Below are 24,383 nucleotides of genomic sequence, written 5' to 3' on the forward strand. Positions count from 1 at the left end.
CACCCCCGTCCGCCCGCTCTCCGACTGTAGTACCTCGTGGGCGACGCAGTCGGAGAAGCAGGAAATGTGTCAGCCCGAGGATGACCTGTACCGGCGGCGCCAAGCGGCTGGGTGGTCACGGCAGCCTCCCTGGAGGCGGCGGCGGCCCGGGCCCGGTACGCGACACTGGTCCGGAGGCCCAGCGGAACCCGCTCCGAGGCGAGAGTCTGGTCCGGGCCCGGCCGGGCCGGGGGGCAGGGCGGGGCGGGGGCCGGGGGCGGGGTGAAGGCGGGGAGCTGGGGCCCAGGTCCGGGCGGGGGGCGGCCGGCGAGTTAGGGTTAGGGCGAGAGGATTCGGCTTCCTGGCGGCAGAGGGCGCCTGGCGCTGCGGTCCGGCGCGCCGGAGCCGCCCGCGCGGGCGCCGAGAGGAGAGGCGAGGCGAGGCGGGGAGCGCGAGCGGCGGCGGCCACTGCCACGTATTCCCGGCAGTGGCGGCGGCGGCGGCGGCGGCGCGGGAGGAGGTGAGCGGCGGCGGCGCCCGCGGGCAGGTGGGCAGGGAGCGGCGCGGCGGCGCAGCGGGCGGGCGCAGGGATCGGGTGCCGGGCACGGGGCGGGGGTGCCCGCGCCGGGACAGCGCGGTTCCCGCCACGCCGGCTCCGCATCCGCGCCCGGTTGCCTGCCGAGGCCCGGGCACCGAGCCGGTCCCGAGCGCAACTCGTGCCGGCGGGGCGGGCGGGGGCGGAGGGGCCGCGAGCCCGCCCGCCAGTCGCGGCTCCGGACGGGAATCCCCACCGCTGCGGGAACGGGGCCGCGGCCGGAAAAGTTGGGGCGGGCCGCTAGCCCGCGTGGGCCGGGCGGGAAGTGCGGGTGCGGGGCGGACCCCGGGGGGCGCAGGGACGCGGTGAGGGGCGGTCCCGGGCCGGAGGCGCGGCGGCGGGGAGGGCCCCTTTTGGGAAGGCGGGAGCCGCGCGGCTCCTCCGCGGGCGGGGAAAAAGGAGGTGCGCGCTGGGTCTCCGGGCTGCCATGGGCAAGTGTCCGGCCGTGGCGGGGGGAGGGCGTCCCTCCCTGCGGGTGAGGGAAGGAGGGAGCGAGGCCCTCCATGAGGGGGCGAGCACGGTGGGGGCGCGGAGGCGAGCGGGTGGCTGGGTAGAGCGATGAGGAGAGGGCTTTCCCTAATTTCCGCCTCCTTTGGGTCAGACCCCGAGACAGGGGTCAGGCTTAGAGAGTTGGGGACACCTCTGGCGTCTGAAGACCGGATGGGGAGTTCTTTTAAGGGGTGCGAGAGGGAGCTAAGCGTTGTTTCCTCCAGCGCTTGGGGCAGGTACCACCCCTCCCTGTTTTTCAGGTTCACCTCCCACACCGCCGTGCTTTTGTCCGGGGGAAGTTGAGGAGGGATCCCCGAGTGGGCGAGATATTTAGGGTTCCAAGGTGAGCAGGATTGGACTGTGTGAAATCCTGACTACTACGGCAGCGCGCTGTCTGAAAGCACAACTCCGACTTGCACCCATACCCACCCACCTCGTTCCCTCTGCGTAGGAAATGTCAGGGATTCCCGGGGCTGGGCCAGCAGGTCCATAAAGGCCAGCGGCTCCGCTGCTCGCGGGGTCCGGGGCATCCTTCAGGGGAGTAAGACATGGCCCTTGATTCCCTGGCTGAGGCTGGTTATTTCAGAAACAAGTGGTTCTGGAGACGCTGGATGCTTTATTAGAACAGCCTGTGTGGTGCCCCTTGACAACAGCGATGACTCATGTCGCTTTTCTCTCTCTCTCTCTCTCTTTTTTTTTTTTTTCAAATAAACTTGGTATTCAGGACACAAGTATGCCAGGTCATTTGTGACTTCGGTAGAACTGGAGACCCACACCTTGGGCCTTCTGAACCCTAGTTGTAGTTCTAGATCTGTCAGCAAGGAGGATGACCTTGGATGGGCCCTCTCTGAACCTCAGTTTCCTTTTCTCTGAAATGGGGTATAAAAACAGAACTAGACAGGAGTCAGCTTCTGAGGGAGACTGAAATCTTTTTCCTTGTGAGACTAGAACAGACGCACGACCTCAGCATCAGCAGATGATAGGGATATCAGGAGGCACTTAAAAACAGATAAGATGCAAGAAAGACCGCAAACAGCAAAACAAAATAAACAACTAATAATAATTGGTACAAGATTTATAGAATGAATACTGTTCTTATGCAGGCCATTAGCATATGTGGCTGTCTAGCTGTTTTGACTCTACAGTTGTTAAAAATGCTTTGAAAAAAACTATGTCTATCTTATCTGCGGATCTGAATTTTTTTTCTTTCGTTTTAACCTTCAAGCCTGCAGTGGAGGCTCGGTTGGGTTGGTCTTGGTGCACTTTACTCGAAGAACACCCCCAGGATCTCTCATTGCCATTGTACTAAAGATTTCCTTCTGACTGATACTGGGATCCTTGTACCAACACACTTCCATCGTCTTTTTCACTGTGGTTTGAGAAGTCGTGTGCCGATTCCTGTTGCATCCGGCATTTCTTCCCTGGTCTCCTTTCAAGTGAGTGTCATTCCTCTGCAAACAGTTCATTGGATGCAGCACGTTAAAAATAACTTGGAGTCATAATGTGTCCACTCCACTTCCCCCCAGACCCCAGACCCGCTGGGCAACCTCGGGCTAGAACTTCTAGGTCATCTGCTGACTCTCCTGTTTGGGTACTGAGGGGCACCCCAGAGTTGAAATGACATGGCCAGGCCAAATGGCACATTAATGAGGAAGCCATGACGCTGGAAGGGGAGGAGGATTTTTTTTTTCTTTCTTTCCGTTTTTTATCACAACTTGAATGCTCCTATCCTTTTGTTCTCTTCCATTAGCTTTCAAAATCCGTATTGGGTTTGACCACATCATGTTCAGTAATCCTTTTTTGTCAGTTTCTTGGAGGCTGAAGTTAGTGGTTATCTCTGAGTCCGAAGTGGTAATATTAAGTCCTCTCCCAATATGTAAATGTGTAACTAATTATATTGAGTCTTTAGAATATCTATAGTGTTTATGTATGTGTGCTTGTCTGTGTGTGTAAGTTTTATTTTCACTAAGGGCTATAAAATTAGTGAAAATTATGAAGCTAATAATAGTTACTATTTGAGGCTCTACCACTTACTAGACACTGAAGAAACAAACTGTAAGTGTTACAGCTGGCTTGTGCAACTTGCTGATGATCTTTGAAACCAGATAGCCTTTGTGTAATAGTGGAAAAAGAATTCTTAGCTCTCCTACAGGGTGGTGGTAGGAAATGACATAATGTATATGAAAAGCAATGTGTAAGCTGTAAAGGATCTTGTAGCCCAGGCAATATTTTAATGAAAGCACTTGGTACTGGAAGCTTGAGTCTGTGAGTCTTGGTATCAGATAGGCCTCATCGTACCTCCTGAGCCCATCCCCTAACCTCTCTGAGCTTGTTCTCATACATAAAATCAGGATCACTGCCTTATATTAACTGAGATCTAAGTGTGTGCTCAGTGAAGGTTGGCGTTCACCCCTTTCTCTCCCCTTGCTCACAGGCCCTCGGGATAATGGGATTGATGAAGTCTTGCTATAGTAATTGTCCTCAAGGGAAAAAAAAGGCTTTGGGGGTACATCTTTGTACTTATGAATAGTTCTTTCAGCTTTTGCCCTCCTGCTCCAATGCTCAGTGCACATGGTAAATATTCTAGGTCCTGCCATCATCTAAAAGGAGGGAGAGCAAAACCAGGAGCTAGAAAGGACAGTCTTTGATAGAAAGTTGAAGATGGGTGACGCTGGTTTCCCTTTGCGCATTTGGTGCCCTGTCTCCTTTTCATTCATTTTGTTGGGCAGGGAGAAAGATACTGAGTTTGGGAGCATTTCTAGCTGGAAGGAGGCACTGGAAGAGCCGCAGTGTAAGGTGGGAGGGCAGGGTGGGCTGAGGACAGGGTGGTCTAAGGGCTGGACAGGAGATGGAAGAGTGGAATCTGACAGTACAAGCCAGAAAGGTTGGTGTGAGGAAATCCTGGTTAGGTGTAGGATCTGGCTGAGTTTGGGGCCAGTTTCCATCCCATCCTATAAGGCTCTCTTGCGGGGCTTTGAAGTTTTTGTGCTCCAGGCAGATTTTGACTGGTTGTGGTGGCATCATCATAAATGAGTTTCCATAGTAAGTTGTATGCTGGAAAGGAAATTAAATTCCAAGAGGGTGTTTGTTGTGACTGATGCCAGAATTTCTCGGAGAATTTTATTAAGATTCCGTCAGCCTATAAAAGTACTTCTTAGTTCTCTGAAGATATTAATTAAGAAAGAGTTTTCAAAAAAATGAAAGTGTCTCCTTTGGGAGCTTTTGAAATGTAATCTTTCTAATCTTTGGAACAAATGATGTCCAGAAAATCATAGAACTATATGTTTTAGAAACATTTCCTCCCCAGAGTAATGTTTTCCTTCTTTTCCAATTCCTTCCCTCTTCTTGCATTGTTTTGATAGTGAGTTAATTTTGGTTTCTTTCCCATTTTGGTAGCTTAATCTTTAGGTCAGTGACCTTTCGTGTGTAGATCTCTAAGAGTCTTCTTTGCCCTTGAGTTCATGGCTAGTCATTCATTATGAAGAGGTGGCAAAGCATAGGCTCCAGGACCCAGGTCGGGGACAGGTAGTCATCTCCATCATGGTTCTTGAGGAGCAAGGCTGTCTACAGCTTGGATGTAATCCTGCCAGCAGCTCTGGTTGGTCATGCTATCCTCGACGCACGGCTGCGGATGTGGGCACCTGAACACATGTGCGTCCACGTAGCCAGCCAAAGGTTAGTCTGAGTGTCCACTGTGACCCGTGTGACTCCAGTACCCACAGAGGTAGAGACCTTGCCTGCTCCGTGGGGGCTGGACTCTGTCCTGTAGGCTGGGGGTTCTTCATTAGGGAGAGGGGGTCAGGTCTGTGTTTTAGAATGGGTGGTGTGGGATAGGAAGTTGGGACTGGAAAATAAGTCCATTGGAGTTCCTGGTACTGTGGAAGGGTGATGAGGGCTTGAACCGGAGACACTGACTGTGGCAGTGGTGATGGTGAATGGGGACATGTCAGGATGGATGGCGTTTTGTCCCTTTGGATGTGGGAGCTCAGAGAAGGAGGAACAAAATCCAGCCCATGCTTGTCTCTCCTCACCCCTCCCACTGTAGCTCTGATCTCCATGCAGACTCTCAGTAGACCAAAATTGTCCCTTTGGTTTCTTTCAATGGCTAGAGGAAGGTGCCCAAGTCCAACCTGAGAGTGCCTTCCCTCTCTTTGCCCATCTCCTAGCCTTATCCTTTCTGCTTTTCCAGGAGCATCTCAGGGGATGGAATCCAGGTTCCTCCAAGCTCATTTTCAGAAATGCTGGTTCAAGCACTGAGGCCAAGGGAAAGGTGTCAAAGGGAAAAGTCCCCAGAGAATGAAGCCTTTCTGGGTTGGATTTTAGACTCCACGGCTCCCTGGTAGACTCAGTGGACCCACCAGGGGTGTGTGGTCCTTAGTGTGGTTCTTCGCCAAGAGGTGATCTGTCTCTAGGTCGGGGTGACTTGTAGCCCCCAGTATGCACGGGATAGGGGGAGGGTTGGTCAGGAAATGGGAGTGGTGGTGGGTGGTGGGTGAGCTTACAGAGCTTGCCCTGGGAGGAGATGGGGCCACCCTCTCATGAAGGGTGCAGACTCCTCACGGGGCAGTGGGGGAGGGATGGGACACCAAACTCAAGTGAAGCAGAGTCAGGGCCAGGGGACGCAATCAGTCCTGGTGGCTGGGATGTCCACATGTCCTCTTCATAGGATGCTCTTTTGCCACCTCAGGGCTCTGCTGGTCTCATGCCCTGTCCCTCCTTCAGTGCTGGCCTCTGTAATAAACTTGCCTGGGCTTCTGTCTTCTCTCTTCCAGACTGCATAATACCCATGCCCTTTAGATGGTTTCTCCTCGCTCGGCTGAGCCGGTTGATCAGGTTCTAGCTTTATTTGGGCTTTATCCTCATCTTGAGGCCCTTTATCGGACCGTCTGCTTCTGCCTTCTGCAGTCAGCTGTCTCTGCTGCGAGTCACTGCAGAAGACTCCACGCCCCCACTTTCTGCTGGATGGTCACCCTTTCCTTTCAAGATGTAAGCACTTTTCAGTGCCCTGAGAGCAACTTTCTCGGCCTTGCCCTCGCTGTGCACACAGGGCCTGTCGAGTTTGGCTGCTGTACTAACAGGGTGCCTGGTTCCTGGGAACACATCGGTGCCTGGGGGGTTAGTGTCTTGCCTGCTTCTCAAATGTTATGCCCTAAGCCAAGCCCGTCTGTTGGTTCTCCCTTTGCTCCGTGTTTAGTGGAGTGTGTATATTTGTTTTAATTATTACTGGGAAGCAAACAAGATCTCTATCAAATATTTGAATCTACAGAAGAGCTGCTGCTGGCAAGCAGAAGGAAGAAATATATATTTAGGCAGGCTACCATTGATTTCTCTCTCCTTTTCCCACGTGGTTGCTGCTTTGTTGGCAGAACATTTGATTTGTATACTGGTTCAGTCTGGATTTCAGTCGCGAGCTAGAGAAGATGCTCGGGCCCTCTGCCTAAGTGTGGGGGGGCTCCAGGGAATGGCCTGGGGCTGCGGCGGGTGATGGTGGTGGTGGTCTTACCCTCCCTGTGCCCCCCGCCCCCCTCCGGGAGCCTGGTGCCTGGGGCCGTTGTAGGGAGGCTGGAGCTTGGCCAGGCCGCTGCTTTGGGTTCCCTGGGAGCAGCTCTGCTGGCCTCCACTCTGCTGTTGGAAGAAGGGAGTTCTCTCAAATTTGGGTATTCTGTTATTTTCTTGTCCTGTGGTGCTAATGGGGAGGAAGGCGTTAGCATAGTGAAGTTTGGGGCCCAGCAGGTTTGGCCTGAGTTCAGCTTCCGCAGAACTTTCACAGAAGTTTTTCTTGGCTCCCCGTCCCCCAGCATTGCTCTTATTCCCTGCCCTGCTCCCAATCCAGTCTTTCTTCTGTGACTTTGAAATTGAACTTGGGGAGACCTTGGAGTGTGGCACCAACACTTGTGCAGATGGGTGGGGCAGTTTCATACCAGAGAAAACCCGGCGTTGTTGTCGCAGCTGCTGCTTTTGTATTAGGAGTTCGGTTGCTTTTCTCCGCAAGAGTATAGGTAATATGTCAGTATATGAAGCTGCTGTACCCCACCCTCCTGTTCAAGCAGCATGGAAGATCCTCTCTCCCTCAGCACCCTTATCCCACCCGCGGCAGCCCTGCTGGGGCCTCCGAAGGAACCAGTTTTTGCAGTTTGTTGCCTAGCCTGCAACCATCCATCAGCCCATCCAGACGCAGATATGTGTCGTTTTGTTTCTTTCGTAAGCAGAAACTGATTCCACACTATGTCCCTGTTCACTGTTTCGTCTTTTTGCCCAATAATTTATTGTATAGAATTTTCGTGCATGTAGCTCTTTTCTCTTAATTTGTCCCGTATTTGGCTACAAAGTATTGTATAGAATAGATCATAATTTATGAGAGTTCGCCCGCTTTTTGCTTTTCATAGACGCGTAAACCAACTCATTGGTTTTGCTATTATGTTTTCATACATGGACATGGCTATGGACGTACACATGTGGATCTCTAGGAGTGTAACTGCTGTGTCAGAGGTCCTACACATACATACATACATACATTTATTTTTTCATTCATTCATTCGTTCGTTCATTCATTCATTCATTCATTTTTTTGACAGAGAGAGGAGAGAATCTTAAGGCAGGCTCCATGCTGAGGGTGGAGCCCAACACGGGGCTCGATCTCACAACCGTGAGAGCATGACCTGAACTGAAATCAAGAGTCGGACACTTAACCAATGGAGTAGCCTAGGTGCCCCAGGGTGCTACATGTTTCAGGGGTTTCCCTGACGTGTGCTCGCAAGGACCATACTGGTTTAAATTACCAGTGGCCTATGAGGCTGCCCATTGTTCCATGGATTCGCATTCTTCTGGTGAAAGACGTGAATAGGGTTAGTAAGCCTTTGATTGATTATTGGATGAGGCCTTGAGACTCATCATTTAGTGTCTAGATCTCAGTGGCCAAGTTCGTCGTAATCTTGGAGGATGAAGGAGATAAGCTCTTGAGGTCCGAGACTCTGCTTCAGGCGGCGTGAGGGTCCTACTACCAGGGGTATCAATGTGTCACTGGAAGCAGAGGCCTGTGGTTTCACATTCTTCCTGCTTTTCCCCAGAGGCTATATACTGTAACAGAACACTTGAATTTTGGCGTAACCTGCCAGAGTATTTCTGTGAACCTCTCCCTGAGGAGGCAAGCATGTGTAAGCAGCCTCTGGAGACTGGTGGGTCCTGGATTGTTGACGCAGGGATTCAAGGCTGGACGGCTGAATTGGGAGGACATTTAAAGATGGTGGGCTGGAAAATCAGACGTTCTTGTGTCTGGAAGAGCCTCCGGGAATATGGTAAAGCAAGATTCTTTTCCTCCAGCGGTGTGGTGGTCTCCCTCCATCCTGGCTTGTTGCGGGACTATTATGATGGGTTGTCTCTTAGTTGGGTGCCTTGGGGAGAAGCCATGGTTTCTTAGAAGGTGTTCTGGGGGGCTGACCTGGTAGAGGAGGCTTCTAGAGGCCCCCATGATTGGGCTCACCTGGGCCGACTCTGCAGGCTGAACAGTCCAGTGGGCTTTGGGTAGCTCTGGATTCCTGCCTGACCATGTTCTTTACCTGCCAGAGGGTAAATGGGGCCAGAGAGGAGTGATGGAGGAGTCAGCCCAGGGTGGTGTGGAAGCTCTAGGGACAGGCCAAGCCAGATTCCTGCCTGTGCTTAGCCATTTATGGCTGTGTGACTTAAGCAAAGTTCTGTTTTCTGCCTGGGTCTCAGTTTCCTCATCTGTAAACTGGGATCATATCAGTACCTACCTGACATGGTTGTTGTTAGGATATGGACAGTAATGTTTGTAAAGCTCTCAGCATATTACCCAGTAAGTACTTGGTAAGTATGCTCTGTGTCCCTTTTCCTTAATAAATGTTTATAAATCCATAGTGTGTATTACATGAGCTAAATATCAAAATACAAATAGTGTGGTGATTAAAGAGGGGCATCAGGAGAAAAGTAGGTGACTAGAGCCAGCTTGGGATCAATTGGAGTTGTGGGACTAAAGAAGGGGAGAAGACAGAAGGTTTTGGTGGGGAACGTTTGCAGGGGCAGGGGAGCAGGTGTTACCTTCTCTGCTCTCACCAAACCTCCTGCTGTGAAACCCCAAAGTCCCCATGATGCCGATGCCGAGAAATTTTTGTGTTGTTTTTTTTTTTTTTTTTTTTTTTTTTAGATAGACTGGGTGTTAGGGGATCCTTAGTTAACAACTTCTCCCCTCTGTTTCTGGGGAGGCTGAGTGAGGGCCTGAGAGGTGAAGTGTCTTCCCCGTGCCACACGGCTGGCTGTTTCAGAGGGGAGATGGGGTCCAGCTCTCCTTCTCCATGGGGTTGAGACTTTTCTCAGCCGCGCTCCCTCCCCACGTGCCACATACTGCCTGTTTCCAGGGGCAGGGAAAGAGAACCTCAGAGTGTTGGTGCTCTGCCAGCGGCCCCTCCTGAGGCCCTTGTGAGGTGAGATCACTGACATTCAGAGAGATAAAGTCAGGTACAGGTCAAGATGAGGCAGGGCTGGAATTCTGACTCAGGTCGGCCTGGCTCCAGTGCTCGTGCTTTGACCTGCCTGGTGACATTGCTGGTGGCACTGGCCCCCAGCTGATGTCTGTGCTGGTTTGTACCCCTGCTTACCTGTAATTGCACTGCTCTCGGGTGATGTCCACACACATGTATGCACGCGTTCTTATGAGTACGGCAAGTTCACCCGAAGTCCCTCATTTGTTCGCTGCTGGTTGGTTCCACAAACCGGAGGTCTGCCGACCACAGGTTGAGCACGAAGAAAGTTACACCTGTGCCCTCCAAAGCAGGCCGGGCCTCTGAGGTTCAGAGGGGACAAGGGCAACTTCACTTGTGGGAGCCAAGCTTCGTGCGTGAGCTTGTCAGGGGGCCTGTCAGCAGCCAGCCAGCAGGGACGTAGATGGGACCTGGGCAGAAGGTGTGGGTTGTGGAGCTCAGGATACAGAGCCCTGTGACAAGGGGCTAAATCGTGTGTGTGAAAATGAACTCTGCGAACGAGACGTGGCCTGTGGTGGGAAGGATTTCAAAGCAGTGTGCGGTAGGTGCCAAACGTCTGGCCCCAAATGTAGAGGCAGCAGAACGGAGATTTCCTCTGGGCTCTGCAGGTCTGAGAAGTAGCACAAATGAAAACAAGGCTTGCCTACCCCTTAGAGAGCCGGTCGGCCTGGCTTCTATCCACCCTTCAGGTTGCCGGTGAGGACACTGAGACCCGGAGTGATAGTCCTCACTGGGGGCCGGCTGAGCCAGGGGCCCACCCTTCTTGCCCCTCCACCCACACGTGCAGGTGGCGATCGCTGCATGTGACAGCTCTCCCAAGGGCTAGCGTAACACTTCGTACCTGGAGGAGCTCAGTGTCATTTGTCAGATGAACAAACAAGGTCCCAATGCAGTTCTCACCCTGGCTTCTCTGTCTCTGAGCAAAGTTAGAGCATTTGCCTCTCAGTTTTGTCCTCTGCAGGATGGGTACAATACCCCTGCTTCCCTTCTAAGCTTGTCTTCATTCACTCAGAATGGGCCAGACACTTTTCTGTGTCTAGGCATTTGGTACTGAACCAAAGAAGCTAAAATCCTGTTCTTCCGGGGTTTATTCTCTAGTGGGGGATGGGGCAGGGAATCAGTAGTTACAATTCATGGTCCATCCATGTATTAGGAGTTTCCTGGGCCTGCTGTGACAAGCACCACAGACTGGCTGGCTGATGGTTCTGGAAGCTCCAAGGCGGCCCTGGTGGCTGCGGGCAGGCCTTCGTGTCCTTCATTGATGGCAGCATAGCTCTGCTCTCTGCCTTGGTCCCCACATGGACTTCTCCCTGTGTCTGTGTCTCCTGTGTTCTTATAAGAACACCAAGGTCATTGCCCTAAGGGCTGCCATCCTCCAGTTGCCAACTGTGGTCATGTTCTGAGGTCCCAGGTGGACATGGATTTTTGGGGGGACACTCTTTAGCCCAGAATAGTATCTGGATGGTGATGACTGCTGAAAAGCAGGGGGTGTGCAGAGGATAGAAGGTAGGGTGGGGAGGTGTGGATCAGGCAGGGCTTGTTGAGAGGGCAGGGTTTGAGCCTCCCTGTGGAGAAGTGGGGGGCAGGAGCTGTGGCCTGGAGGGGCAGCAAAGGCTTTGAGGTGGATGTGTGCTCCTGCCAGGATAGCTTGGGGCCCATGTGGCTAAAGTTCTGTGCGTGCACGCGCATGTGAGATCAGGAGAGCCTGAGGGCTGGGAGCTAAATGAGGGCATCTGGGATGCCCTGGTAGCTCTTTGCCAGCTTTTATGAGGACTCTGGACTTTTGCTCTGTTGGGGTGGGAGCCGCCCTTGTGGCTGTGAGCATGAACCGAAGCGGGTCTGGCAGTGCTCCGCTCAGCTTGGGATCTTTCCAGATTCAGACGGCCGTCACAGGACGGTCTGTGTGCACCCAGAGAGGAGCCCCTCTTTCTCTGTGCTTTCTTTTTGAAGTGTGAGTGCTCTGGTGACCCTTGATCCACTGCCCTTTCCTGTCCTCGGTCCTTTGAGATGTCTCCACCCACCCACTTCCCCACCCTCTAACCACAAGCATATTAGAAGAGAAAGTAGCCAGACCAAGCTCGGGGTGGCTGGGAGTGCCAGGAAACTCGTGTGTGTCAGGCCTGCTGGGAGCTGCTTTTTCTCCTCTAGCCCGAGGCCTGCCTGGTGCCTGCTAGGCCTCCGTGAAGGTGTTTATCACCCCGCAGATTTAGAAAATGCTGAGGTCAGTGTGTGAGCTCAGTGTGTTTAGCTCCCCCGATCCTTCCATGGATAAAGTCACTATGCTGTGAAAAGAGTCGAGTCAGCTCCCTTGGGCATTAGGCCGCATTTGGCCTTGAAAATACAGGGCAGGGAGGCATGCCCAGAAGGACCTGTGGAGAGCCCGAGGGAGCTATGCCCTTGTCAGGGGCCTGGGGCCGGCGGTCTCCGCTGCCCAAGCTGTGACTGGCCTGCAGAGTTTTCCACGCTGTTCTTTTTGCCCTAGAACCAGTGAGGCCTGCCATCTGAGTATCACTGAAGAGGAACTCCAGGCAGTGGCGAGTCTTCAACACGCCCAGCCTTGGGGCCCGAGGCCTGTGCCGAATCTGTTTGCTGGGTGGCTGGGGGAATCGTACTTCCGATTCTTGGCGTCAGAGCTGAAGGGAAATCTCTTTATCTGGCTGTCATTTAATTTTCTCCTTGGGCCTCAGGAGGAAAGGGCCAGGCACATAGGGCCCCAGAGAAGTGGGCTGTGGGTGGGCTTGCTGTCAGGCCCTCCTCCCTGCCTCCACCTGGTCAGAGAGTGCCAGGAGCAGCCCACTCAGGGAGGTTATCTGGGAGGCCACCGGCCCCGTCACCCCCCTGCGAAAGCAGAACTTGTGAAGAGAATTCTGTGTGAGCAGAGATGGAAATAGAATCCCCCAGGGCCGGGAGCAGCTGCTCTCCTGGAGGATTCCAGAAGTTGCCTTTGGACACCACTCACGTGTTTCCCCTGTCGCCCCCCTACCTCAACAAAATGTACACCCAGACACAATCAAAGTTGTGAGGTCTATTCTTGGCCAGAAAATGAACACTAACAAGGTGTTCGGTGAGATTATAATTCTTCCTTCAGAGTTATTTCTGGGGGAGCTTCCCCTCACACATCAAAAGCACTTCCTGAGAGGAGCTGCCTTTTAAACGGTGCAGCCGTCTCTGCCAGACGCTACAGGAAGTTTTGACTCAGGTAGCACCCCCAGAGAGTCTAGAGTCTGGCCTTGTGAGAGGCAGAAGCCTTGCAGGAGAGTGGGAGCCACACAGGCTGCTGCCACGGAAGAGCTTCCTTGTCCTGTAGCCCTGGGATGGGGGTGGGGGGCTTTTTCTCTGCGCTGACTTGTGTCAAGCATGCAGTCAATAAATATTTGTTGACGGGCAGGATCTACTGGATGCAGGCCCTGACCTCTTTTGATGGGCCCTGAGCAGGCAGCAGCAATGCTGTGAGTTTGCCCATGGCCCTGAGACCTCGGTCTCCTAGGACTGGTCTCCTTGCTATGGCCTTGGGAACATCACTGGCTTCCTTGGGCCTCACTTGTCTCATCTTTTGCTCTGACGTTGGATGAAATGTTTGGAATGAGTGTCTCCCTTCTTGGTTCTCCTCCCCGGATGCCTTCCCACCTTGCCTGCCCCCTGGGATGCAGGGGTCCTGGGGTGATTGGCCCGCACCATCTCTCCTGGTCACAGTAAGAGCTCCTTGGGGGCACCAAGAACAGGAGCTCTTTATCCCTCTGAACCTGACACATGCAGGCCTTCCACAGAGCTCCTGCGTGGCCTTGGGCTGCTTGGCCAGCACCCTGTCCCCCTGAGTGCGGACTTTCTGGGTGAACTTTGATGGAGAGAGGAAGAACAGGTGGCAGGGGATTTGACATAAATGTCTCTCCTGGCTCGGGAAGAAGGCGTCTCCAGTCATTCAATGTGAGTTCCTCGTTCCTGTCTCAAGTTTTATGCAACTTTGCAGCCCTGCCTTGAACAAAGCCCCTTTATTTCTGGATATCGTGGTGAGAATTATTTTTGTGATTACTGATAAGGCAGAAAAGAATGGGTCCTGACTATAGAATTCTGTAAATTTTACATTCCAAATTTAAGAAATGTCCATGCATAGGAGAAATACTATAAAGAACTTTATCTTGGAGATTATCACTGGAGTTCGGAATAACTGGAAAATTTTCGAATGTATTGTCTTTATAATAGAAACTATTAAAATTATTGTAAATAATAAATAGACTAGGATTTAATATGTGATAGACACTGTAAGAAGTTGCCACTCTATCTTATTTAATCCTCACTAGGAATCTATAAGATTCTTTTTTAAAAAAACAAATGTTAACCTGTTTTTTTAAATTGTGGCAGATTATATATAACATGAAATTTACCTTTCTACCAACTTTTAAATATATAGTCCTGTGGTGTTAAGTACACTCTCCGAGGGATCCCTTTTTTTAGCTCCTCAATTTTATAAATGAGGAAGCTAAAACTAGAAAAACAAAGTTGCTTGCCTCAAATCACAGAGACTGTGTAGTTTCAGAGACAGGATTTGAACTTAGGACCTGGAGACTCAGTGCTCTGGGATTTCTGGCTAGTGGTTGTTGGGATCTGTGGTCACTTACTTACCCTGCCCCGTGCTCACCACTTGACTGCAGAAAGCCAGCTCACTCATGTTGATCTCTCTGGAAGTCCTAGGGTTGAGTTCTGTGTGTCCGTCATGGAGGTGGCTGGTCAGCTTGGCTCAGCATACATGTGGCTGACGCAGGTGCCAGAGCTGATGAAGGCTGAAGCAGTGGGCCACTGTATTGGGTAGTGCTGGGTGTTAGACTTCTTCCAGAAGGTGTGCAGAGAGGGATGCTCTGGAAAGAGCAGTGGCTTGGGGCTCAGCTGCCTGGTTCATCCAGTCTGCACTTGGAGTTCGAAGGTCTGTGCCTTAGGACTAATGTCACCCTGTGGTCGACATGCCTTGACCTCAGTTTCCTCATTTCTAAGTGGGTAGTAAAAATGCTTGTTCTGCTTGCCTTCCACGATCGTCGATGGTGACAGATTGGGATGTGGGGAAAGTGCTAAGTCAAGTAGAGCACTATCAGGCAAGTTTCGAGGATGGGAATTTTGGTCGTGCTGTGGCAGAGAGGGGTGGCTGGGGCTAACCGCGGAGATCTGAGGAGGACAGACATGAAGGTGAAGAGTAGCGGGTTTCGCTTTGACCATCACCTTGTTTCCAGTTGGTGAAGAATCATATTCCATTGTTGGCCTAGTACTGTAGGTTGGGATGCTCTGAGATTTTCTAGAATGTGTGTCTCTCTCAAGATCCTTGAATTCGCCCTCCCCAAGACTCACATCTCCCTGCAGTGAACTGTCCTGCTGGAGATCATTTTGTAGCCATGTGATCATTGAAAGTACACAGCAGCTTTCTCTGGGCTTGTCTGTCTTCCTTGTCTTTATACCAGACACCGAGTCTGTGACCTTGAGCGGCCCAGCATATGAGTAGGCTATGATCCCGAGGCCGCACTGGTGATGAAGGGGAAGGAGCTCATCTTCTCATGGTGGATGGAGTGCTCGTTCTCCCCATGTGAAGACACTGTGCAGGACCCTGGGCACAATCTCAAGATAAAGCAAGTGGGGACTTACTCCCCCCAAAGCCCCTGTTTATGGGAAAGATGCACATAGTCAGGACAGTTATGAGGGCAAAGATATGTGGCTTGACAAGTGACTGTTGGGAGAAATGTAGCCTTTGGTCTAAACTAAATGAAAATGCATTGCTGGTGCTGGCCAGAGTTGAGGAGTTGTTAGTGGGACGTCTTGACTAGCAATTTCTGTCTGGTCACCCCCCAGATGGTCTTTTGAGTCATTGCTCTTTCTGTGCACATTTCATGTGACAGGAAAGCCAGGGGGTTGTGCAGGGTCTGCTAAGTCAGTGGCCTTGTCTCTCCCTCCACTTATTTCTGGCTTTCAGCACAGTACTCGAAGACTAAGTAGGTCATGGGTATCTATTTTGAACCGTGTGTGGCCGGGCTGTATGGCCATTTAATTTCCGGATCAAATCCTGTTGGACTTGTTTGTCCAGGAGGTTGGCAGCGAGCGCTCTCTGGTTGGTCGTGTGGTGTATTTATAACGTGTGAAGAGTCTGGAGGTAACGAGATCTTCCACTTCTCTATTCCTGCAGGAGAGTCGTCGGTGAAGAGGTTTCAAAAACCTTCAGAGGCCGCGGGCGTGCAGTTGTTTTCCACCCCGCTTCTTTGAATTTTCTGAAAATCGTTGATCCTCACTAACTTCATGTAAACCTTTTTCTTTTAAGAAATCCAATTTAATTGGGGGCACGTGGGTGGGTGAAGTGGCTGCCTTCGGCTTGGGCCATGATCTCAGAGTCCTGGGATCGAGCCCTGCATCAGGCTCCCTGCTCCCTGCTTCTCCCTCTGCCTCTGCCCCTCCCCCTGCTGTGCTCTCCTTCTTTCTTTCTCACACACAAATAAATAAATAAAATCTTTAAATAAAAAAAATCCAAAATAATTTTTCCCCAGTGTTAGTTGACTTCTGCTTATGTTACTAATGGCAGCCAGTTGCCAATTCAATGTGTGCTGAACCTTTGGTGTACATTTACCTCAATGAATCCTCAACACCACCTTGAAAAATGGACATTATTGTGTCCCTTCCCCAGGTGAAGGAAGAATCAAAGCGGCGCTGTAATTTGCGCACAGCCCAACCATGTAAGTAGCAAGGCCAGAGACTTGCCCTCCGTGTCTCCTGACCAGAGTCTGGCCCTTGGTACCACACCACCCTGGTCTTGGGAGCCCTGTGGCCAGAAGACATCCCCAGCTGGGGGCAGGGCGGGAGGTTCTGCACCTGTTCAGAGGCGAGGTGTGCCCTCCCAGCTGCGGGTGTTGGGGATACAGGCCCCCCCAACCCAAAACCACTTCCATGCGGAACTGGAGTTCTGTGTTAGGTTGTCACTCGGATGTCACTGGACCCCAGAATTCTCAGATTTTACTCTTCATTGTTCCCGTTTCCCTCTTTTTCTCGGGTGTTCTTGCCTGAGGCCTTGGGAGAGTGCGGCGAGATGGTGAGCTCCACTAGGTCACGCAGGTGGTAACGGAATCTTCTAACCTCCTCGTCTATGTGTCCCAGCTGTGGACTCAAATATTTCTCCATCTTCAGTATTCCACGCTTTCTCTATGTTCTGGAGGAGTAAACACAAGCTTTTGGAGGGAGTATTTGCTGTGTCTTTCTCTCTGGCCCCTCTAAGCTCCTCGCAGAGTTCTGGCAATAATGCTGCTGCCCATGGCCATTTCTCTTTGCCGGCATGTAAATATATATGTTTAGTTGCTTTGCAGAGGCATCGCCTCCCTGAGTATCCCCAGCAGGACATTGTCCCCCCCACTTTATGGACAGGGATTCTCAAGGGATGCCATAGCCCTGAGACTTTCAGGCAGCACACCCCATAGCTTCCTCTGAAAGTTTCTTAGAAAACGCCAGAGGAGGTGTTTATTTAAAATCAGGAGTGGGGGTGCCTGGGTGGCTCCGTCGTTAAGCGTCTGCCTTCAGTGCAGCGCTTGGTCCCAGCGTCCTGGGATTGAGCCCCACATCAGGTTCCCTGCTTGGCAGGAAGCCTGCTTCTCCCTCTCCCACTTCTGCTTGTGTTCCTGCTCTTGCTGTGTCTCTCTCTGTTAAGTAGATACATAAAATCTTTAAAAAAAAATCAGATGTGTTTGGAAAGTGAGAGAACCCCCTCTTGCAGTGCTGTCCCCGCAAGCTGGTTCCCAGTGGGTCTCCCTGTCAGGAGTGTCTGCACCCATCCTGGTGTCCCTCCCAGCCTTTCTCTGGATTTTCACTTCATCTGAGTCTGTATCATAGAAATCGGGGTGGACTGACACCAAAAAGATGTAAATGAGACAGTGTACATAAAAATCCCTCGGGACTCAGTGAATGGATTATTACTTTCTATCTTTAACCTACTGTGATGGGGAGCTGCCACAGATCCCAGCTCCAGAAGCAGAGGCCTGAGAAACTCTCCTCCCCACTCCCCACCACCTCGGAGCTGTAGTAATTGACCTTTCCTGCAAGCAATCACCCCCCCCCCCCCAAAGTGAGGAGAGGACGAAGCATAAGGAACCATAAAGAACCCTTATTTTGAATCTTTCCAAGGTTTTCCCTTTCTTTTTGGTTTTGGGGAATGGTAGTGGCGTGTGGTTCATTTTCTGGGAACCAGAGCTCTGGGAAGTCCATGTTAACTACAGAGCCACTCTCGAGTGCCCAGGCGCATTTAAAAAAAATGAAGAAGTGCGGAAACAGGATTTTAGAAACAAGTATTTTAGCTGTGCGCATTGCACACATCAGTACTTTTAGTATACACGCATATAGTGATTATATGATTATCTAAATTTGACGCCTTCTGGCTTTGCCTCTTAGAAGGCCTATGTAGGCACCTAGCGGACTCAGCCTTAACCTTTCTGAAGACCTCATGGGAGGCCTTCCATCCTCCCCACCCACTCCTTGTGTGAGTCTAGGCAAGTATAGGGCAAATTCCAGAGGAACGAGGCAGGCGACTCGTGATTTTCGATCTTTGGGGATTCTAATTCTGCGTATTCGCCGTGTGACGTGGAGCAATTGTGGAGCAATTCACCTGCCTTCCAGCCTCCGGGAGCTGCATCCCTGTCAGGGAGACAGACCCAGAGTTTTAGTGGTCCTAGCATTGATGTGCGTGCCCAAGAGGACGTGTGGGCCGTTGATTTTGCAGAGTTGGCCCTGAACCACCAGGGGGCGCCGGGAGCCGCGAGGGGCGAGGGAGGCTCAAAGTCTGGGATAGGCGCTTTGTAATAAGCTCCCAGTGAGTGGTGGTCTCTCCTGAGGCCAAGATCTGGAGGAGTCACCCAGCTGACCGGCAGGCAAGTCAGCCCAGGTTCCTGGCCCTCCACTAATCTGATAGAGGGCTACCTCTGCCCAATGACATAGCCAGCCATACAAACTTAATTAACCTGACAGTCCTAGAAACTTAAATTAGATCTAAGGAAGAACTTCCTCACTTTTTTTTTTTTTTTTAAATTAGAGCTAAAATGGGGCATTTTAGAACAGGGCTTTTCAAGCTGTCATTCAGGATCCTTAGTCACACAATCAATTTAGTGGGTTGACACATAAAGAAAAGAAAAGGAAAGGGGCAGAGTAAAAACTATCAGTACATCACAGATGGTAAGGCTGATAATGCGTGTTTGCCCTCGATCACGATGGAAATACATTTCTGCCTGTGGGTCATGGTAAAAAATGTCTTAGAAACACAGGGATTATAGTTTAGATCATTATAGTTTAGATTGTAAGGTGTTAGGGGGCAGGGGTCTGTTTTCTCTTTCTTTTTGTGTTCCCTGCATCTTTTAAAAGTTTTATTTATTTGTTTGACAGAGAGCACAAGTAGGGGGAGCAGCAGAGGGAGAGGGAGAAGTAGGGTCCTCGCTGAGCAGGGAGCCCAACGTGGGACTTGATCCTAGCACGCTGGGATTATGACCTGAGCCAAAGGCAGCCTGTTAACAGACTGAGCCACCCAGGTGCCCATGTTCCCTGCATCCTTAACCCAGTGCTGAGTATGTGGTTGGTCCATCAGTCTGTCTGAGAGCACTTACTATATTTCTCCCTCCTTCTTCAGACTGGAAGAAGTCAGAACCCACCCTACACTGTCCACTGTTCTCACCGGGAGACAAGGGAGGTGGTATTTCTGTCGTGCTTTGCATGTGAAGAAAAAGGCAGACACCAGGCATGGGATAGTTGACAGCTTGACTCTGAAGTCTGAGGAAGCTGGGTTTGCATTCTGGATGTGCAGTGTCCAGGCATGTGGCTTTGGACAATTTCTTTAACCCTCCTTAGCTTCACTGTCTCCATCTTTAAGCTTGGCGTGATCAGGGTACCTGCCTCCGAGGTCTCGTTAGGATGAAGCGAGAGAACGCAAGTTCGCAGCCTCTAACACAGGGCTTGACATCTGATAAGTGGTTTGGAAGCATTGTAGTGACAATGCTCTTGTTCTTACAGTGACTGTTAAGAGAGACACAGTGACTCACATCGGGTCCACTGTGGGAAGCCGCTGCTGGAGCCGCAGTTTTGTGATGGCTATAGATCTTGAACTGCACTGGAAGGCTGAGCCCGTGGCTGTCGTGTGGGGAAGGGAAGTGGCTGGTGCAGGGCGAGCCGGTGTCTGAGTGCAGGGAAATGGTCTGGTTTCGTGATTTAGAGAAAACAGAGCATTTTCCAGGTGCAACGAGCTAGGACTATCCCTGTGGCATCTGAGAATGGAAATGGCACTGTTTAGAAAAAGCTGGGTGCTTTTTATTTAATCAGCAACAGTTTCAATGTAATGTCACAGGTCTTTGTTGTTGTTTGTTGTAACTACGTGTACGCATGTGTGCTCCCACGCGTGTGCGCGCGCACTTGCGCTCGTGCGCGCGCGCGCACACACACACACAGAGAAGGAACTATTCTCTGCAGTGGAACGTAGCCATGTATAGGATTAAATTGGTGCTCTTGGGTCTAGTAGTCATGACAGTTTTCAGTGAAAGCACCAAGATCTGAATAAATCCTGATTTCTGAAACTGCCACCAGGGCCCAGCAGTGCCACTGCCCAGTCAGAATTAACTGTAGGAAAGTAAATACGTGATGTTTTGAAGACACTGGGCAAAACCCCAGGGGGCCTTGGTTGGAGCATTAGCCCTGCTTTTCAAGTCCAAGTCTGTTCACTACCATCGTGTAGCCTGGGGAGCTGTGACCTCTCTTTCTGCCCCAGAGTTAAAACATTTTTGTCCTTTGTGTCCCTTAGTGCTGATTTTGAATCTTGGGAGGGAAGGGTAGTAGACGCTAAGTATTATTCAATGGTAGGAAGCTTTAGGTGTATATTTTAGTCAGAAATGTGACTTTCTCCCTGGTTTGGAGACAGTCAAGTACATAGTTAAGAGCACAGACTTCATTCAGCTAGACCTACATTTCCAGCCATGCTTTGCTGCTCTTCCCCCCCTTTATTTTTCCCAGCTTTATTGAGATAGAATTAACAAATCAAGAGCATGTCTCTCGGGGATCCAGTGTGAAGATTTCACTACATTGTGAAGTGATTACCACAATCCAGTTAAGTAGCACCCATCGGCTCACCTATAGTTACTACTTTTTGTGTGTGTGGTGAGAACACTTATGAGCCACTCTTGGCAGATTTCAACTATACTATACAGTATTATTAACTATAGTCACCGGGCTGTACTTTAGACCCCTAGAATCATTCATCTTAAATTGTTCTCTTTCACATCATCTCCCCATTCAGCCTGCCCCTCAGGTCCTGGCCAGCGCCATTCTACCCTCCACTTTCTATGAGTTTGACGTTTTTTAGATCCCACGTGTAAGTGAGATTGTACGGTATGTCTCTTTCTGTGTCTGGCTTCTTTCACTTGGTATAATACCCTCCAACTTCATCCCTGTTGTCCCAGATCTGCCTGTGCTGTGTGACTTCAGGCAAGTAGCTTCACCTGTCTGCATTCCATCTATGAAATGGGCTAATAACAGTGCCAGTGCCTGCAAGTCTGTGGAATGTTTGCGTGTGAACTCTAAAGCACGTGGGAACCATCATTATGGACACGAGCACTAATATTATCAGTGGAAGGTCTTCCAGGAGGCCTGGCTTGGCCAGTTTTAATAACTGGTCTTGGGTATGTTGCCAAACCTAAGTATTATTTTCTCTGAAACAAGGGAAAAGCCCAGATGCTTTAGACTCCTTCTAGTTCGACTGCTCTGCATTGTGTGTTTTCTTTCTTCTGAGAATAGGACATGTGTTGTTGGCTGTCAGAGGTCCAGGAAGGGGGGCGCAGGGGTCACGGTGGTGGGGAGATCCCACTTTCTGTTAAGGACCCATAGCCCTCGGCCTGATCGCTGTTGGTTGTTGTAACCTTTGTTTTTCTTTCTTTGATTTTATATTCTCCGTGGACCTCCCTTTCCCCAGCCTCTGCCAAACAACTCCGGGCTTTTCTATGCTCTTTCTAGTGGATTCAGAGCAGAGGTATGCCTGGTAGGCTTGAGTGAAATCTCAGTTTGGCAGAGCCTCACACGGAATGGAGGCTACAAATAAGGGTGATCGCTTCCCTTCGCCGTTGGTTTTGAAGTCTGTGCTAGTCCTTTTCACATTCCCCAACCCACGTGCTGGGGCTGCCTGCGTCTGAGGTTGACCAGGAAATGCTGCTTGTGACAAAAAGGGATGACTTTTTTTTTTTTTTTTTTTGTCATAAACTGTTTGCTCGCTTGGTTTCCTATCTGGGCTTCAGCTTCCGCGGGAATTTTAAAGGATTTACTGGAGCTAATCTCAGGGTAATTTATATTTTGCACGTGTATCTTTGCTAGCAAAATGTGAAGCTTTGTAGTTCATCTCTGGCCTGCCACTGGTATTTGAGGTTTGTCTCCTTGTTCTCCGGGACAAGCATGCACAATGAATTAATTGAGCTGTTTTCAGCCCACTTCCTGCCTAATTGAACACCTGCACAGCAAACGCCACCGGCACGCCTTCCTGGTACCTGAGCTGCCAGCCGTCCCCTTCCTGGCAGCGTCTTGCTTGTATCAGAAGACTCGCTTTTGTCATTTGCAGTTAACGGACTCGGTCCTTCAGAGAACTGCTTTGTTCTTCACTTAATTTAAAGGTGCCAAGTGTCCTCGATGGGTACAGTCCCTCTGCGTTGCCGTCTTGCCACAGTCCTCCCAGTTAACATCACTGCCGATTCCCCGCCTCAGGAAAGCTGCTCAAAGTCCAGATGCGGGGAGGGGGGCGTGTGCGGCCTGGGTTGATTCTCATGCTCACCTCGCCCTCCCTTGGGCCCCGGATGAAGTTTTCAGCAAGTCATTCTTAATGTAGTGCTCCTGGTTTAGAGCTGATGAGAAATATTCTTGGAAGGGAAGGGACCTGGTTTCTTCTTCACTTAAGACTTTGCTTTTTTAGAGCAGTGTTAGATCGCAGCAATATTGAGCCAAAGGTGCAGAGATTCCCCGCACACCCCCTGCCCCTCGGCCCCCATGCATGGCCTCCCTCATTATCAGCAATCCCCACCGGAGTGCTACACTTGTTACAACTGGTGAACGTACATTGATGTATCATCATCACTATAGTTTATCTTAATATATGCACTCAGGGTGTTGTACGTTCTCAGGATTTGGACAATGCATAACGACTTGCATTCAACCAGTGACCTGTACCTAGTATTTTCACTGCCCTAAAAATCTTCTGTGCTCTGCCTGTTCATCTCCCCACCCCCCACCCCGCAACCACTGATCTTTTAATTATCTCTATAGATTTGCCTTTTCCGCAGTGTCCTAGAGTTGTAATTACAGCAAGAGGCCTTCTCTGACTTCTTTCATGTAGTAATATGCATTTAAAGTCCCTCCATGTCTTTCCATAGCTTGATAGGTCATTTCTTTGTAGTGCTGAGTAATCCATGGTTCGGAATCCCACTGTTTCTTTATCCATTCACCTGCTGAAGGACGTTTTGGTTGCTTCCAAGTTCTGACAATTATGAATAAAGCTGCTGTAACTATCCACGTGCTGGCTTTTGTGTGGATATAAGTTTTCATATCTTTTGGATAAATACCAAGGAGTGTGATGGCTGTATCATATGGTGAAAATATGTTTAGTTTTGTAGGAAACTGTCAAACTGTCTTCTGTCTTCTAGTGCCAAACGATTTCGCATCTCCACTGGCCATGAGCGCAAGTTCCTGTTGTTCCACATCCTTGCCAGCATTTGGTATTGTCAGTGGTCTGGATTTTGGCCGTTTTAATGGGTGTGTAGTAATGTCTCATTGTTGCTCTAATTTACATTGTCCCAAAGACCTGTGATGTGGCAAGACTGATTTTTTAAAGAATGCTGACTTTTTGTCACAAGGGGCTTATGTCTTTACAAAAAGAAAAGTAGTTTTACTAAAAATGAGAGCCAGAACAGAGAATCCAGTCTTCCCCGATAACAGAAAGCCTTCCTGGTTCACAGCCTATGTTGGGTCTTCTCAACTGTTCTCTTTGGTTCAAAAATGTCATAACCAGCAACATGGTTTTGGAGCCCTGGTTTGGGTGTGCTTTTTCTGTTAAAAATATTGTGAAGAGACAGCGACCCTTGTTAATTACACGGTAGAATTGTAAATCTTAATTACCTCCTCCTAGTATTCTTGGGCTTTCAAAAGGAAGTATACTGTTGGGGTTCCTTCTGCCCAGGTTTGAACTTATTCAAAAATGGGGTGAGACTAGAAAAACATTTATGTTTCAGATTCTTTGATCTCATTGTGGTTTTGCATTTGCTTTCAGTTTCCTTTTGGTATTCCTTTGTAGAATTTCATATTTTACAAATATTTTAGAGGGTTCTTCAAAAAGTTACATGTAGAATTACCGTAGGAGCCAGCAATTCCGCCATAGGTAAGTTTGTGGAAGAATTGAAAACAGGGACTTGGGTCTTTACAAGTCTTCATAGCAGCACTGTTCATAGTACCCAAATGGAAACAACCCAAATGTTCATCAACAGATGAATGGATAAACAAAGTGTGGTATATTCATGCAGTGGAATACTATTCAGCCAAAGAAAGGAATGGATTATAGATACCCTACAATGTGAGGAGAGACCTCAAAAGCATTATGCTCTAAGTCAAAGAAGCCAAATGATAAATGGAATCATTTATGTGAAATATCTAGAGTAGGCAACTCCATAGAGATAACAGATGGGGGTTTCCAGGGGGTGGGGGAAGGGTATGGGGGACCGACCACCTAGGATACGAGTTTTCTTTTGGGGTGATGAAAATATTTGGAACTAGGTAGAGGCAAGTGTACAGCATTATGAATCTCCTTAATTCCC

General features: G+C 50.1%; 1 protein-coding gene across 3 annotated transcripts in view; it reads left to right on the forward strand.

Annotated features, from left to right (window-relative positions):
* Positions 1–363: 363 nt before the first annotated feature.
* SMCO4 (single-pass membrane protein with coiled-coil domains 4) overlaps positions 364–24,383 on the forward strand; it is a 59,219-nt gene continuing 35,199 nt past the window's right edge. Inside the window, exons 1-2 of one of the 3 annotated variants that reach the window (XM_059186629.1) lie at positions 378–499; positions 2,289–2,499. The gene's annotated coding sequence lies outside the window, so the exon portion shown is untranslated. Of the gene's footprint in view, positions 527–2,288; positions 2,500–24,383 lie in introns of all 3 variants that reach the window. The other 2 variants (XM_059186611.1, XM_059186622.1) reach the window with 2 other exon arrangements.

The sequence above is a fragment of the Mustela lutreola genome, chromosome 1 (assembly GCF_030435805.1).
Source record: "Mustela lutreola isolate mMusLut2 chromosome 1, mMusLut2.pri, whole genome shotgun sequence".
Classification (NCBI taxonomy): Eukaryota; Metazoa; Chordata; class Mammalia; order Carnivora; family Mustelidae; genus Mustela; species Mustela lutreola.